Source organism: Oncorhynchus gorbuscha, linkage group LG07 (genome assembly GCF_021184085.1).
Source record: "Oncorhynchus gorbuscha isolate QuinsamMale2020 ecotype Even-year linkage group LG07, OgorEven_v1.0, whole genome shotgun sequence".
Classification (NCBI taxonomy): Eukaryota; Metazoa; Chordata; class Actinopteri; order Salmoniformes; family Salmonidae; genus Oncorhynchus; species Oncorhynchus gorbuscha.
The window spans coordinates 21,623,626-21,637,910 of NC_060179.1; the positions used below are offsets into that span (position 1 = coordinate 21,623,626).

Below are 14,285 nucleotides of genomic sequence, written 5' to 3' on the forward strand. Positions count from 1 at the left end.
GGAGGCAGCTCTGCTGCATGGTCACTAGCTGGCAAAGCCACAAAGTCATCAAATGTTTAACCTAACCTTAACCACACTGCTAACTCTAATGCCTAACCCTATTCTTAAATTAAGTTTTGTTTTCATGAATGTTTACAATGTAGCCAATTTTAAGTTTGCAGCTGGCCAATCTAGTGGATATCACTCAGTTCTGCCTCCAGGGCAAGATTCATGTCAATAAACATCAACCTGCACATTAGATAGAGGATGGCTTGTAAAACATCAGTTAATTTAAAAAAACGTAATTTTCAACAACAAACATAATTTTCATCCATCCTCCCCCCCAAACTTTTTCCACCAGCTGCCACTGTACCAAGTGCATACTGAGAGCCAAATAAAACAACTTTACAGCTAGCTATTTGTTTACCATGGTCTCTGGCAGATTCTGTTTTTATTCCAAAACTTCAAGGATGTGTGTACCTGTATGTGTTGTATGGAAGAGCTCCAACTTGAACTGTTGCCAGGGGAGTCCCTAATGCCCAACTGTGGTGTGGGCACTAATACCACTATAGGATCACCAAATTGCACATAACAAAAATATTATGATCCTACACTCTGCTGTATGGAAAGCTTATGTCAATATGAAAATAAGTGTAAGCAAAAATATAGATATAATAACACTACAGAAGTTTGAATAAGTAGGTTATGTATTCCCCCAATGTCCTTTGTGAGTGCGTGATAGCTCCTTGTGATTAGGACCTAAATTGCAGGGACTTTGTAGAGATATACTTTTGTACAGGAATAATTACACCGCATAATTCAACACCAGGTATTATCCATCTCTGGGTCGTGATATGTCCAGATTTTTTTTCATAAAGTGAGCATTCTTGGCTATCCCAGAATTCCGTGTGCCCGGTGTATCCTACGGTGGCAACCTAGCTTGGCTACTGCAGGCGGTGGCAGGATGACATAGGGGGACTACCGGAGTCAGCAGCCAAAGCTTGGAGAAACTGCACCTCAGACAACGGATTTTGGAGGACACAGGATACCCGGTAATGCAATAGAAACTCCACATTTCATAAAGGGGACTCGTGTATTGAATTCAGTAGTCGCACATTAATTGTGGAAAGAGAGAAAATAGTTTCATTATCGATGTTTTCATCTGAAAATGTGACGTGCGGCCGTTGCATCATTTACAGGAGATGACGAGGCGATTCCCTTGTACAAAAAATACTGCTCATGGATAACTTAGTTATAGTAACATTCAAGACGAATAGAGATATGTTAATCTTTATTGAATCTTTGTATCTCGTATCCCTCATTGTAATTTGAGAAGTCATGCTTTCTGCATAAGCTACTTTGTATCATATGAGTATAATTTTCCTCTGGATACAGTATCATGGCCATGTGATCAAAACGCCCGATGCCTATTTGCGACTGGTTAAAAAGTGTCTAATAATTGGATTACGCACGGATTCTTGCGCATCAAAGGAAAAGTTGTCCGTTGGATTGTTTTGTGGGAGTTGTGCTCTGTTTTGTGCAATTTACTATGGCGGTATGCGTAACGTCTAGCGGTTTTGATAAATTATTGGTAGACTATCACCGGTGTATGACAGTTATGACTTGCAATCCCGAAGTTCGTGTCTCGGTTTTCGGTATTTCTGCAATGCGGTGGGTGTGGCCTGACTGTTCGTTAGATGGAGAGGAGGAGAGGAGAGCGTCTTGTGGCTGCTCGGCCAGCTGGTTTACTCGCCCAACGGGGCGTTTTTCAGCCCACATCATGGTTAGCAAAGTGTGGGCACATGCTACAGACAGGTGGTGCTGCGTTGTGCAAGCTCACGGGTCAGAAAATGTAGATATAGTGGTCCATTGTTTACTATTTTATGGATGTGTTTTATTTTGGTCTCATCTGTCACCACGGGACATCAGAAATGGGTTATAATAGGCCAACAATTTACAACTATGTTTGTGTGTAAATGTAATAAACTGTTTACATGGGTACGTGTTGGCTATTTGTCTGTTTTTGTCATCATTTTGATTTATGATGTAGAAACTGCAAACTCCAGCACAATGTAATGCTATGATTGATTTGAAATGAAATGGTTATGATAATGTCTGCATCACTCTGCTTGGAATGTTTAAAGTGATAGGCCTATCTGGAACTTGATTTATTTTCTTAGCATATTTGAAGAGGTGTGTGTCAATGTGTGTCCATACCAATACTTACTCTCTCCAAATAGCAGTATGGTCCACAGAATAGTGATTGTCACGGTTTCCTTTACGTGAGCTGCATGTTAGGGTTGTGTTGTTGACCAGTGACCACACCTCAGAAAGTGACTCACTCTCAGCCTGTTGAGGCTAACAGAGAAGTAAACAAATAAGCATATTGCTGCAGATTTCTGTTGTGCTTTTCACTAACACCTGCCCAATATCCTTTATCTTGGCTGGAGCTCAGCCAACCATTGGTCAATATTAGCAAAATAGCTTTTGATTCAACATAATGGTTATAAGGCCTTGGATAGAAGAAAGGAGCAGTCCAGCTGCTGAAGCCATGCTGGGTTTAAACCTTCTGTAAAGCTCTTCAGTCCAGCTGCTGAAGCCATGCTGGGTTTAAACCTTCTGTAAAGCTCTTCAGTCCAGCTGCTGAAGCCATGCTGGGTTTACACCTTCTGTAAAGCTCTTCAGTCCAGCTGCTGAAGCCATGCTGGGTTTAAACCTTCTGTAAAGCTCTTCAGTCCAGCTGCTGAGGCCATGCTGGGTTTAAACCTTCTGTAAAGCTCTTCAGTCCAGCTGCTGAAGCCATGCTGGGTTTAAACCTCCTGTAAAGCTCTTCAGTCCAGCTGCTGAAGCCATGCTGGGTTTAAACCTTCTGTAAAGCTCTTCAGTCCAGCTGCTGAAACCATGCTGGGTTTACACCTTCTGTAAAGCTCTTCAGTCCAGCTGCTGAAGCCATGCTGGGTTTACACCTTCTGTAAAGCTCTTCAATCCAGCTGCTGAAGCCATGCTGGGTTTACACCTTCTGAAAAGCTCTTCAGTCCAGCTGCTGAAGCCATGCTGGGTTTAAACCTTCTGTAAAGCTCTTCAGTCCAGCTGCTGAAGCCATGCTGGGTTTAAACCTTCTGTAAAGCTCTTCAGTCCAGCTGCTGAAGCCATGCTGGGTTTAAACCTTCTGTAAAGCTCTTCAATCCAGGAGCAGTGGATGGGTTCCATTTTTCTCATGGACGCGTATCATCCTTATGTCCTACAGTATATGACTTTGATGGATGGCTTAAAGTGTGTTATGCTGACCACGGACTACTGCAACAATACTGCTACTGTGCAGCAGTGTAAGGTTACATGGGAGAATGTCACACATACGGCATCTCTTACCATAACATTTTACGTTTTGGTCATTTAGCAGATCCAGAGCAACTTACAGTAGTGAGTGCATACATTTCCGTACTGGCCACCCTGGGAGTAAAAACACAAAATACAAGATTTATAGTGTGATATGTTGGGTAGTACTGTGGTGGAGCAATGGGGGCCAAATAACAATGCTTGGCTTGTCTGGAATGGATTTCTCAGTCTAAATATGGGCCAGTGGCTTTTGGCCTCTGTGTCGAGTGTTTCAATCACTGGATCTAGGCTACAGTGGAACAAGTCACAGAGCAGCAGCTTATTCAGAGCAAAGCAGAAATAATACAAAGATACCAAGGGACTTTTCTATCAATAGCAGTGTAAAGTCCTTTGGTTGTGCACCTCTAGTACATTTACATTTCAGTCATTTATCAGACGCTCTTATCCAGACTGATTTACAGGAGCAGTTAGGGTTAGGTGCCGTGCTCAAGGGCACATCGGCATACTTTTCAGGGATTCGAACCAGCGACCTTTCAGTCACAGGCCCAACGCTCTTAACTGCTAGGCTACATGCCGCCGCTTAGTCAAGAGAGTTCAAAAAGACTGCCTTGTGTGTAAGTATACAGTCACTCAGATTACTGCATGGAGACTAATTTACAAGAGCAGGCATGTTTTATGTAAAAGAGGAAAGCAGGACTTGTTTGTGACTCAAGGAGCTGTATTTTAGCATTGCAACAGCACCAAGGACAACGCCACAGACTTTGAATAATAGACAGTCAGGCCCAGTTCAACTAATATACCACTGTTGTAAGCCTATTATTCTCATAACTGAAGGGCTAGTGAATGTCAATCAAGAAGCCTTGTAAGTGTGCTGCTGCTTTGTCATCAGGATAATTCAATCTCATTGAAAGAGATATATGCAGTAACTCAGCAATTTTTTCTCTCTGAGTTTTTTTGGCGAAACATTGCCATTCCTTTCCTTGATATAAGCCTATGACCCTCAAACTCAACTCTGGGCCTAGAAGCCAGTTCCACTGCATTGTTTCATTGTTCCCCTCTAATCAGGGACAAATTTAGACCTGGGACACCAGGTGTGTGCAATTAATGATCACGTAGAATAGAACACCAGCAGGCTCCGGACCTCATAGGGTCTGAGTTGACTACCCCTGGCCTATGAGTTGAACCATGAGCAGTTTAGAGGAGTTAAAGTCTGATTATATAGAATTCAGGTAGTAACCTTTACATTGTAAACAGCAACAACTACTGTATAACGTGTTACTTAAGCAATAAGGCCCTAGGAAATGTGGTATATGGCCAATATGCCACGGCTAAGGGCTGTTCTTAGGCACAAATTAACACCCTTAGCCGTGGTATATTGGCCATATATCACAAACCCCTGAGGTGCCTTATTGCTATTATAATCTGGTTACCAATGCAATTAGAGCAATAACAATAAATGTTTTGTCATACCCGTGGTATATGGTCAGACATACCACGGCTGTCAGCCAATTAGCATTCAGAGCTTGAACCACCCAGTTTATAATATACTTTAACCATGTTATTACCACTTTACTCCATGGTAAATGTGAAGTGTTATCAAACATTTCTATAGAGGTTGTATTTAGGTTTTAGGTTTTTGGAAGTTGTATTCTCCATTTATAATCATAATACTCTGACAGTGTATAGGCCTGTAGACAGTGTATAGGCCTGTAGACAGTGTATAGGCCTATATCGATGGATCATAATCTTCACAGTATGCCTGGCGGTTGTCCTAGATGTTTGAACGACAGCCTTTACGTACTATACTCTGTAATTGTGTGGATCTGTAGATAGTACTGTACCATTCAGTAATATAATGGTGCGATCCTGCTTTAGAGTCCATGGGAGATTCTCTATGATGAGAACATCTATTGGAGCTCAGTATGCAGATCAGATCAGTATATGCCTTATTTTAATTGGGATCTAAACTCAATTTCTTTTACCCTTATAATTATTATAATTTTTTCATCTTAACCATGTTTCTGTTTGCTCTTAGATGGACCTGATTGAATAATTCATATTTCTCATTAACATTTAAATTTTAGTCACTTAGGAGACACTCTTATCCAGACCGAATTACAGTACAGAGCTGCGTCCATTATGAGGGAAGTTAGAGTTAGGTTCACGGGCCAATGCTAACTAGCTTAGCACAAAGAGGGGAAGTCTTTGGGTACAGCTAGCATACATAACAATAGTATCCACGAGTTCATCTGACTCTGGGGAAGTAGATAAAGGGCTTCATTGCCAAAATCCCCAACTATCTCTTTAATATCATCAATATTATGCCACATGAGACACTGTTATTACAGTTCCAATGCGTGTTTGCTTTGGCTTCAAAGGGGTAGAGTTGAATGGAAAAACATTCTAGGTTACAGTAGCTGACTCTGTTAATGATACCTCATAAAAAAACATTGTTTTTGTAATTGTAATAATATTCTCTTCATTTCAGGAAATACGTTATCAATGGTTGTGTAGATGTCAAATATTAGACTTATTCTTTATTCATGAGCAGTGTTGTTTTGGGTCATGAATGATTGAGTATAAAGGTCTTTAATCCACCTACCAGGGAGAGCCATACAATAAGTAACTAGGCTCATCTAAACCGTGTCAGCTGATTGAACCTCTCTCCTATCCAGATCAATGGTTCCCTCAAGACCATTTCTAATCTGCCCTGGGGTTATTTAGTTGGACGAAACAGATTTCATCTGTGATAGGCTTTTAGCGCATTGTGACAGACAGAATCAACTCCTTCCAGTGTGTCTGTTCTACTTCACACTTTTGGATGCTTTGTGATGTAGGAACACAGATGTGCTGATAGCTAGCTCCCCCTCTGTTTGTTCCTCCATTTTCCCTAAGGGAGGTCATTCATTGTGGAAATGTGTTCCCTCACTCATGTGGGCTACTGTTGCTTTCCCCCCTCTCCCTGGGTGGTCTGGGTTGAATCCTGGTATTGTGGTTGGTTAAATTGTATGGCTGTTTGGTAAAGAGGACCAGCTGTGGCGTTGAACTGGGTAATTGGCTGGGGGGTCTCTGGACTCTGCCGGTCCCCTGCCGGCCCATCGGCTCTATTAGCGGAAGGGGGAGATAGCAATGCAATCAGATTGAAGGAGACACTGGTTATTTGGGAATAATTCAAAGGCGAACAATAATTGAAGGAAGCAAGCGTAAGATAAGATCTGAAGAGGACTTCTGTCGGTACTAGTGCTGAGCGATTAGTGCTTTTTCAGGTCGTTTCGGCTATAAAAAAATATCACTGTTTTCGATTTATTTTTTTATAATAATTTTTTGGGACATTAAATGCACAATGCATTATGTGGGTTGAATGCTGTAACAACACAGAATAAAACTATTAATGGAAGTCCTATGATGGTAGTGACTGCTCATTACTGCTTATCGCTTATTAGCATAATTTATTCACATTACTTAAATATTTGTTTTAGTCGATGACTTTATTATTTAATTCCAAGTCAACATCTCATCTCTATAGAGCTGCTGCCTATATAGCCTGACAAATTCACTATTTTAGTAGTTCTTCAAAGTAGATTAGGCACTTTTATGACTGCTGAATACCAACTATCAATCACCTAGATCACGTATTTGTAGGTAGAGAAAGCCCCGCAATGCAACTGCTTTCTATCTCTCTCTCATGCTCCACACAGACCGAGACCTGACAAGTAAGCGGACATGCAATGGATTATGGTTATTGTAGTTAATTACCACATTTCCTGTGCTACACTATGTAGAATATTGGCCTGTTGGAAACTATAAATGCCTACTACATCGCAGAATTTGGGCTAGATAAGATTTTTCTCCACAGAAACTGAGCATCAAGCTCATCAAGCTCACAAAAAAACTGAAATAAATGGAATTTAAATAATTGAACTGACGTCAGTCAATTAGTTGTTTAAAAACGGAAAAAAAAGCAGAGAAATGATTTAGTGTAGAGGTGCTGACTAATGGCAAATAAACTGTAAGCTATATACTCTACATATAAACTCCCAGTAATTTATTTTGTAAACCACCAACGGTTATGTAGACAATGACAATATTGAGGGGTGTGTCAATTATTAGGTTGATGAGAATGATTTGAGTGAAACTGTTAAAAGACAATAGTTTACAACATGTTGAATATATTAGGCTAATGTTATCATATGTCAACATAATTAGATATTGTACATAATATTAGCATCAACATACTGTACATTATTATTGAATTAAATGCAATATACAGTATATATTTAATTGTTTCCAATTAATTTTTTTTGCTACATGTAATATTTTGGTTCAACCATAATGCATAATAAGCATTATCAACAGTGGGAACATATTGGGTGTACGCTGATAAGCTGTAGAAAGAATATATGAATTTATCAGACTTGTTGATAAAAAAGGAGGATTGTTCATAAGACTGAAAACTGAAAAAGAACAGACATTTCAGTTAATCGTTCAGCCATAGTCTGTACTCTCTGTGCTGTAAATAGAGATAGGAGAAGAAGGGTTCAGATGTTATCTAGTCAGAGGAGAGGAGACTATTCAAATGTAATACTGTCCATAAAGAGGATGTGTAGTCAGAACTAGAGGACACACTGGGTTCAAATATTGTTTGTTTTCCTTCAGATACTTTGAGCATTTGTTTAAGCCTACCTGAAATGCCAAATAAGTGGGGTTTGCACTTTTGGGCCTTTTCCATTTCTCCAGACAAGCTCAATCAAGCGCAATTAAAGAATTTGAACAAAAACAAACACCATTTGAACCCAGGTCTGTCTGCCTAGAAGACAGGCCATTGTTTGATGCTATATGCTCTATAGAAGAGTCCCACAGGTCCACAGACAGACAGTCTTTTGATGAGGACTCCAGATACAGTAAGTGTCAGAAAAGGTCAGAGCGGCCATCTTTTTCGACAGCAGTCGGCATTCTGTGTGTAAAAGATACCAGTACACGCGTGCATTCTCTGCACAGCTGTGCCCAACCCAACCCATATTGGCATCCTTGCTGATTATAGGCCCCAACGGGCGAGAAAGAGACAGATAGAGAGAGAGACCAATAAAGAGAGAGCATCATTCATGATACAATGGTAGCCCAGAAAGACGTTTTCCACTGGGGCTTTAGCAAGAGGCTTGTATGAAAAAGAACATACATCAGGTTGAAGCAGCTATGCATTTGTTTTACACTGAACACAACATGTAAAGTGTTGTTCCCATGTTTCATGAGCTGAAATAAAAGATCCCAGAAATGTTCCATGCACAAAAAAACCTTATCTCTCAAATATTGTGGACAAATTTGTTTACATCCCTGTTAGTATGAATTTCTCCTTTGCCAAGATAATCCATCCCCCTGACAGGTGTGGCATATCAAGAAGCTGATTAAACAGCATGATCATTACTCAGGTGCACCTTGTGCTGGGGACAATAAAAGGCCACTCCAAAATGTGCCGTTTTGTCATACAACACAATGCCCAAAGATGTCTCAAGCTTTGAGGGAGCGTGCAATTGGCATGCTGACTGCAGGAATGTCCAACAGAGCTATTGACAGATAATTTAATGTTAACTTCTCTACCATAAGCTGCCTCCAATGTAATTTTTGAGAATTTGGCAGTATGTCCAACTGGCCTCATAACCGCAGACCACATGTATGGTGTCGTGTGGGCGAGTGGTTTACTGATGTCAACGTTATGAATTGAGTGCCCCATGGGGGTGATGGGGTTATGGTATGGGCAGACATAGGGTTGAAAAGGATCGAAAACCTTCCAAAATTTTTCCATCAGAATTTAAGCCCTGGTATTTGGGGAATTTTGCTTAAATTCATAAAAAACGTTAGCTTATAACAGTGAACCTTTTTTTGTGGGATACACATAAGGCAATTCTATGTCTTGTGGCATATTTTGGTTAAACTATCCCCAATTCAATGGAATTGCAACCCTCTGCATGCACAGTGCATTCTTCCTTCACATGTGCAATGCACTCTTACATCACATGTACAGCTGATTCTCAAGATCTTGCACACTAATTATATGCTATAGATCCCACACTACTACACTGTCTGAGCCAAGGACTACATGCTTTCTGGTAAGTTTTGATTACAATACTGGGTTGGGTGAATATATTTTATAAGACATATATGATTTTTTGTTAACTAGTAAATAGTAGCCTACAGCAAAGTGTGTTTAAATTGTTTCTAACTTGTTAACAATTTCTGCTAGTTAGTTTTTGCTACCATGTGGGTTTTAGCTTGCTTGGGCCTACTAACTGAGGAGTGTTAATTCACATTTTCATAGATGTTTAATTATTTTTTTGAATTATCTTACAAAGGAGTTCTTTAATCTAACTACTTAAAAACAAGACTCCCTAAATTTTATCAGCATATCGATTGCGCAACCAGGGGTGGTAAAACCTTGGATCATTGTTACTCTAACTTCCGCGACGCATATAAGGCCCTGCCCCGCCCCCCTTTCGGAAAAGCTGACCACGACTCCATTTTGCTGATCCCTGCCTACAGACAGAAATTAAAACAAGAGGCTCCCACGCTGAGGTCTGTCCAACGCTGGTCAGACCAAGCTGACTCTACACTCCAAGACTGCTTCCATCACGTGGACTGGGACATGTTTCGTATTGCGTCAGATGGGAATATTGACGAATACGCTGATTCGGTGTGCGAGTTCATTAGAACGTGCGTCGAAGATGTCGTTCCCATAGCAACGATAAAAACATTCCCTAACCAGAAACCGTGGATTGATGGCAGCATTCGCGTGAAACTGAAAGCGCGAACCACTGCTTTTAATCAGGGCAAGGTATCTGGCAACATGACTGAATACAAACAGTGCAGCTATTCCCTCCGTAAGGCTATTAAACAAGCTAAGCGTCAGTACAGAGACAAAGTGGAATCTCAATTCAATGGCTCAGACACAAGAGGCATGTGGCAGGGTCTACAGTCAATCACGGACTACAAGATGAAATCCAGCCCAGTCACGGACCAGGATGTCTTGCTCCCAGGCAGACTAAATAACTTTTTTGCCCGCTTTGAGGACAATACAGTGCCACTGACACGGCCTGCAACGGAAACATGCGGTCTCTCCTTCACTGCAGCCGAGGTGAGTAAGACATTTAAACGTGTTAACCCTCGCAAGGCTGCAGGCCCAGACGGCATCCCCAGCCGCGCCCTCAGAGCATGCGCAGACCAGCTGGCCGGTGTGTTTACGGACATATTCAATCAATCCCTATACCAGTCTGCTGTTCCCACATGCTTCAAGAGGGCCACCATTGTTCCTGTTCCCAAGAAAGCTAAGGTAACTGAGCTAAACGACTACCGCCCCGTAGCACTCACTTCCGTCATCATGAAGTGCTTTGAGAGACTAGTCAAGGACCATATCACCTCCACCCTACCTGACACCCTAGACCCACTCCAATTTGCTTACCGCCCAAATAGGTCCACAGACGATGCAATCTCAACCACACTGCACACTGCCCTAACCCACCTGGACAAGAGGAATACCTATGTGAGAATGCTGTTCATCGACTACAGCTCGGCATTCAACACCATAGTACCCTCCAAGCTCGTCATCAAGCTCGAGACCCTGGGTCTCGACCCCGCCCTGTGCAACTGGGTACTGGACTTCCTGACGGGCCGCCCCCAGGTGGTGAGGGTAGGCAACAACATCTCCTCCCCGCTGATCCTCAACACGGGGCCCCCACAAGGGTGCGTTCTGAGCCCTCTCCTGTACTCCCTGTTCACCCACGACTGCGTGGCCACGCACGCCTCCAACTCAATCATCAAGTTTGCGGACGACACAACAGTGGTAGGCTTGATTACCAACAACGACGAGACGGCCTACAGGGAGGAGGTGAGGGCCCTCGGAGTGTGGTGTCAGGAAAATAACCTCACACTCAACGTCAACAAAACTAAGGAGATGATTGTGGACTTCAGGAAACAGCAGAGGGAACACCCCCTATCCACATCGATGGAACAGTAGTGGAGAGGGTAGCTAGTTTTAAGTTCCTCGGCATACACATCACAGACAAACTGAATTGGTCCACTCACACTGACAGCCTCGTGAAGAAGGCGCAGCAGCGCCTATTCAACCTCAGGAGGCTGAAGAAATTTGGCTTGTCACCAAAAGCACTCACAAACTTCTACAGATGCACAATCGAGAGCATCCTGGCGGGCTGTATCACCGCCTGGTACGGCAACTGCTCCGCCCTCAACCGTAAGGCTCTCCAGAGGGTAGTGAGGACTGCACAACGCATCACCGGGGGCAAACTACCTGCCCTCCAGGACACCTACACCACCCGTTGTTACAGGAAGGCCATAAAGATCATCAAGGACATCAACCACCCGAACCACTGCCTGTTCACCCCGCTATCATCCAGAAGGCGAGGTCAGTACAGGTGCATCAAAGCTGGGACCGAGAGACTGAAAAACAGCTTCTATCTCAAGGCCATCAGACTGTTAAACAGCCACCACTAACACTGAGTGGCTGCTGCCAACACACTGTCATTGACACTAACCCAACTCCAGCCATTTTAATAATGGGAATTGATGGGAAATGATGTAAATATATCACTAGCCACTTTAAACAATGCTACCTTATATAATGTTACTTACCCTACATTATTCATCTCATATGCATATGTATATACTGTACTCTACATCATCGACTGCATCCTTATGTAACACGTATCACTAGCCACTTTAACTATGCCACTTTGTTTACTTTGTCTACACACTCATCTCATATGTATATACTGTACTCGATACCATCTACTGTATGCTGCTCTGTACCATCACTCATTCATATATCCTTATGTACATGTTCCTCACCCCCTTACACTGTGTATAAGACAGTAGTTTTGGAATTGTTAGTTAGATTACTTGTTGGTTATCACTGCATTGTCGGAACTAGAAGCACAAGCATTTCGCTACACTCGCATTAATATCTGCTAACCATGTGTATGTGACAAATAAAATTTGATTTGATTTGATTTGATTTTTTATCTGTACATGAAATTGTATTAGGAATTGTTTTACTCATTTTTTTCTAATGTTTACAGGAAAATGCCACGGGCATTATCTGATGTGTGGAGACATTTCACTGCAGCTAGTGTAGAAGAAAAAGCTGTGTACATTTGCAAATGCTGTGCTAAATCATATGTGAAGAAGGCAACAAAGATGCAGAATTATCCGGCAAAGTGCATAAAGTTCCCTCAGCGCTCACAACAAGCAACCTCTGACAAAAGTCCCTCTACTTCTATTTCAGGAGAAAATGATGAATCAGACACTTTATCGATAGCAACAGCTATTGGTCCTCCTGGAATCAGAAGTTTTTTTGACTCAATGGAGGAACGTAGTCAGAGAAATGCTGATGAATCTCTTGCTCGAGCTGTGTATGCAACTGGTTCACCTTTGATGCTCACAGGCAATGTGGATTGGAAGAGATTTCTGAATGTTCTTTGCCCCGCAAACACCCCTCCAACCAGACACGCTTTATCTACTCATTTGCTGGATGCAGAGTTCAACAGAGTTCAAGTGAAGATCAAGCAAATCATAGAGAAAGCAGACTGTATTGCAATCATCTCTGATGGGTGGTCAAATGTTTGTGGGCGAGGAATAATTAACTACATAATCTCCACCCCTCAAACAGTATTCTACAAGAGCACAGACACAAAGTATAATAGACACACCGGTCTCTACATTGCAGATGAGCTGAAGGCAGTCATAAATGACCTTGGACTACAGAAGGTATTTGCACTGGTGACAGACAATGCTGCGAACATGAAGGCTGCTTGGTCTAAAGTGGAGGAGTCCTACCCTCACATCATACCCATTGGCTGTGCTGCTCATGCATTGAATCTGCTCCTCAAGGTCATCATGGCACTGAAAACAATGGATACTCTACTAGAGAGCCAAGGAAATGGTTAGGTATGTGAAGGGTCATAAAGTTATAGCAGCAATCTACCTCACCAAGCAAATTGAGAAGAATAAGAGCACCACATTGAAGCTGCCCAGCAACACCCGTTGGGGTGGTGTTGTCATCATGTTTGACAGTCTCCTGGAGGGGAAGGAGTCTACCCAAGAAATGGCTATGTCACAGTCTGCCGATATGGACAGCCCCATCAATATGATCCTCCTGGATGATGTATTTTGGAAGAGAGTGGTAAGCAGCCTGATACTCCTGAAACCTGTAGCAGTAGCCATTGCACAGATTGCACGCATCTGTCTGATGTTCAGACTCTGCTTGCAGATGTAAGAGAAGAAATCCGTACTGCTCTGCACACTTCACTGTTACTCCAAGATGAGGAAACTGCAGTTCTGAAATACATCAGAAAGCATGAAGACTTCTGCCTGTAGCCCATACACGCCGCAGAGTACATGTTGGACCCCAAGTATGCTGGCAAGAGCATCCTGTCTGGTGCAGAGATTAACAAGGTTTATGGTGTCATCACTACCATGTCTCGCCACCTTGGCCTGGGTGAGGGCAAGGTTCTTGGCAGTCTGGCGAAGTACACTTCCAAGCAAGGGCTTTGGGATGGAGATGTGATATGGCAGTCGTGCCAACATATCTCATCAACCACCTGGTGGAAGGGACTTTGTGGATCTGAGGATCTTTCCCCTGTTGCCTCCATCATCCTCCAAATCCCACGAACATCAGCCGCCTCAGAGCGCAACTGGTCCTTGTTTGGGAACACACACACCAGAGCACGCAACAGGCTGACAAAAACAAGGGTTGATGAACTTGTTGCCATCTGGGCAAATTTGGGGCTTTTTGAGCCTGACAATGACCCATCCTCAACCAGGTTGGAAAGTGACAGTGAAGATGAGGCCGCAGAGTCTGATGTTCAAGTGGTGGACATTGAAGAGGTCCAGGGAGAAGACATGGAAGCCTGAGAGGAAGACAACCAAAGCTTTTGTTTCTAGACTATCATTTTAAAGATGTATGT

General features: G+C 42.5%; 1 protein-coding gene across 11 annotated transcripts in view; it reads left to right on the plus strand.

The window, feature by feature from the left end:
* The window catches only part of LOC124039622 (band 4.1-like protein 3), a 102,729-nt gene that overhangs the window by 36,663 nt on the left and 51,781 nt on the right, over positions 1–14,285 (plus strand). The window contains exon 1 of one of the 11 annotated variants that reach the window (XM_046355789.1): positions 911–1,031. The exons of the other annotated variants lie outside the window; for them this stretch is intronic. The gene's annotated coding sequence lies outside the window, so the exon portion shown is untranslated. Of the gene's footprint in view, positions 1–910; positions 1,032–14,285 lie in introns of those variants that run through there. 11 annotated transcript variants of the gene reach the window in all.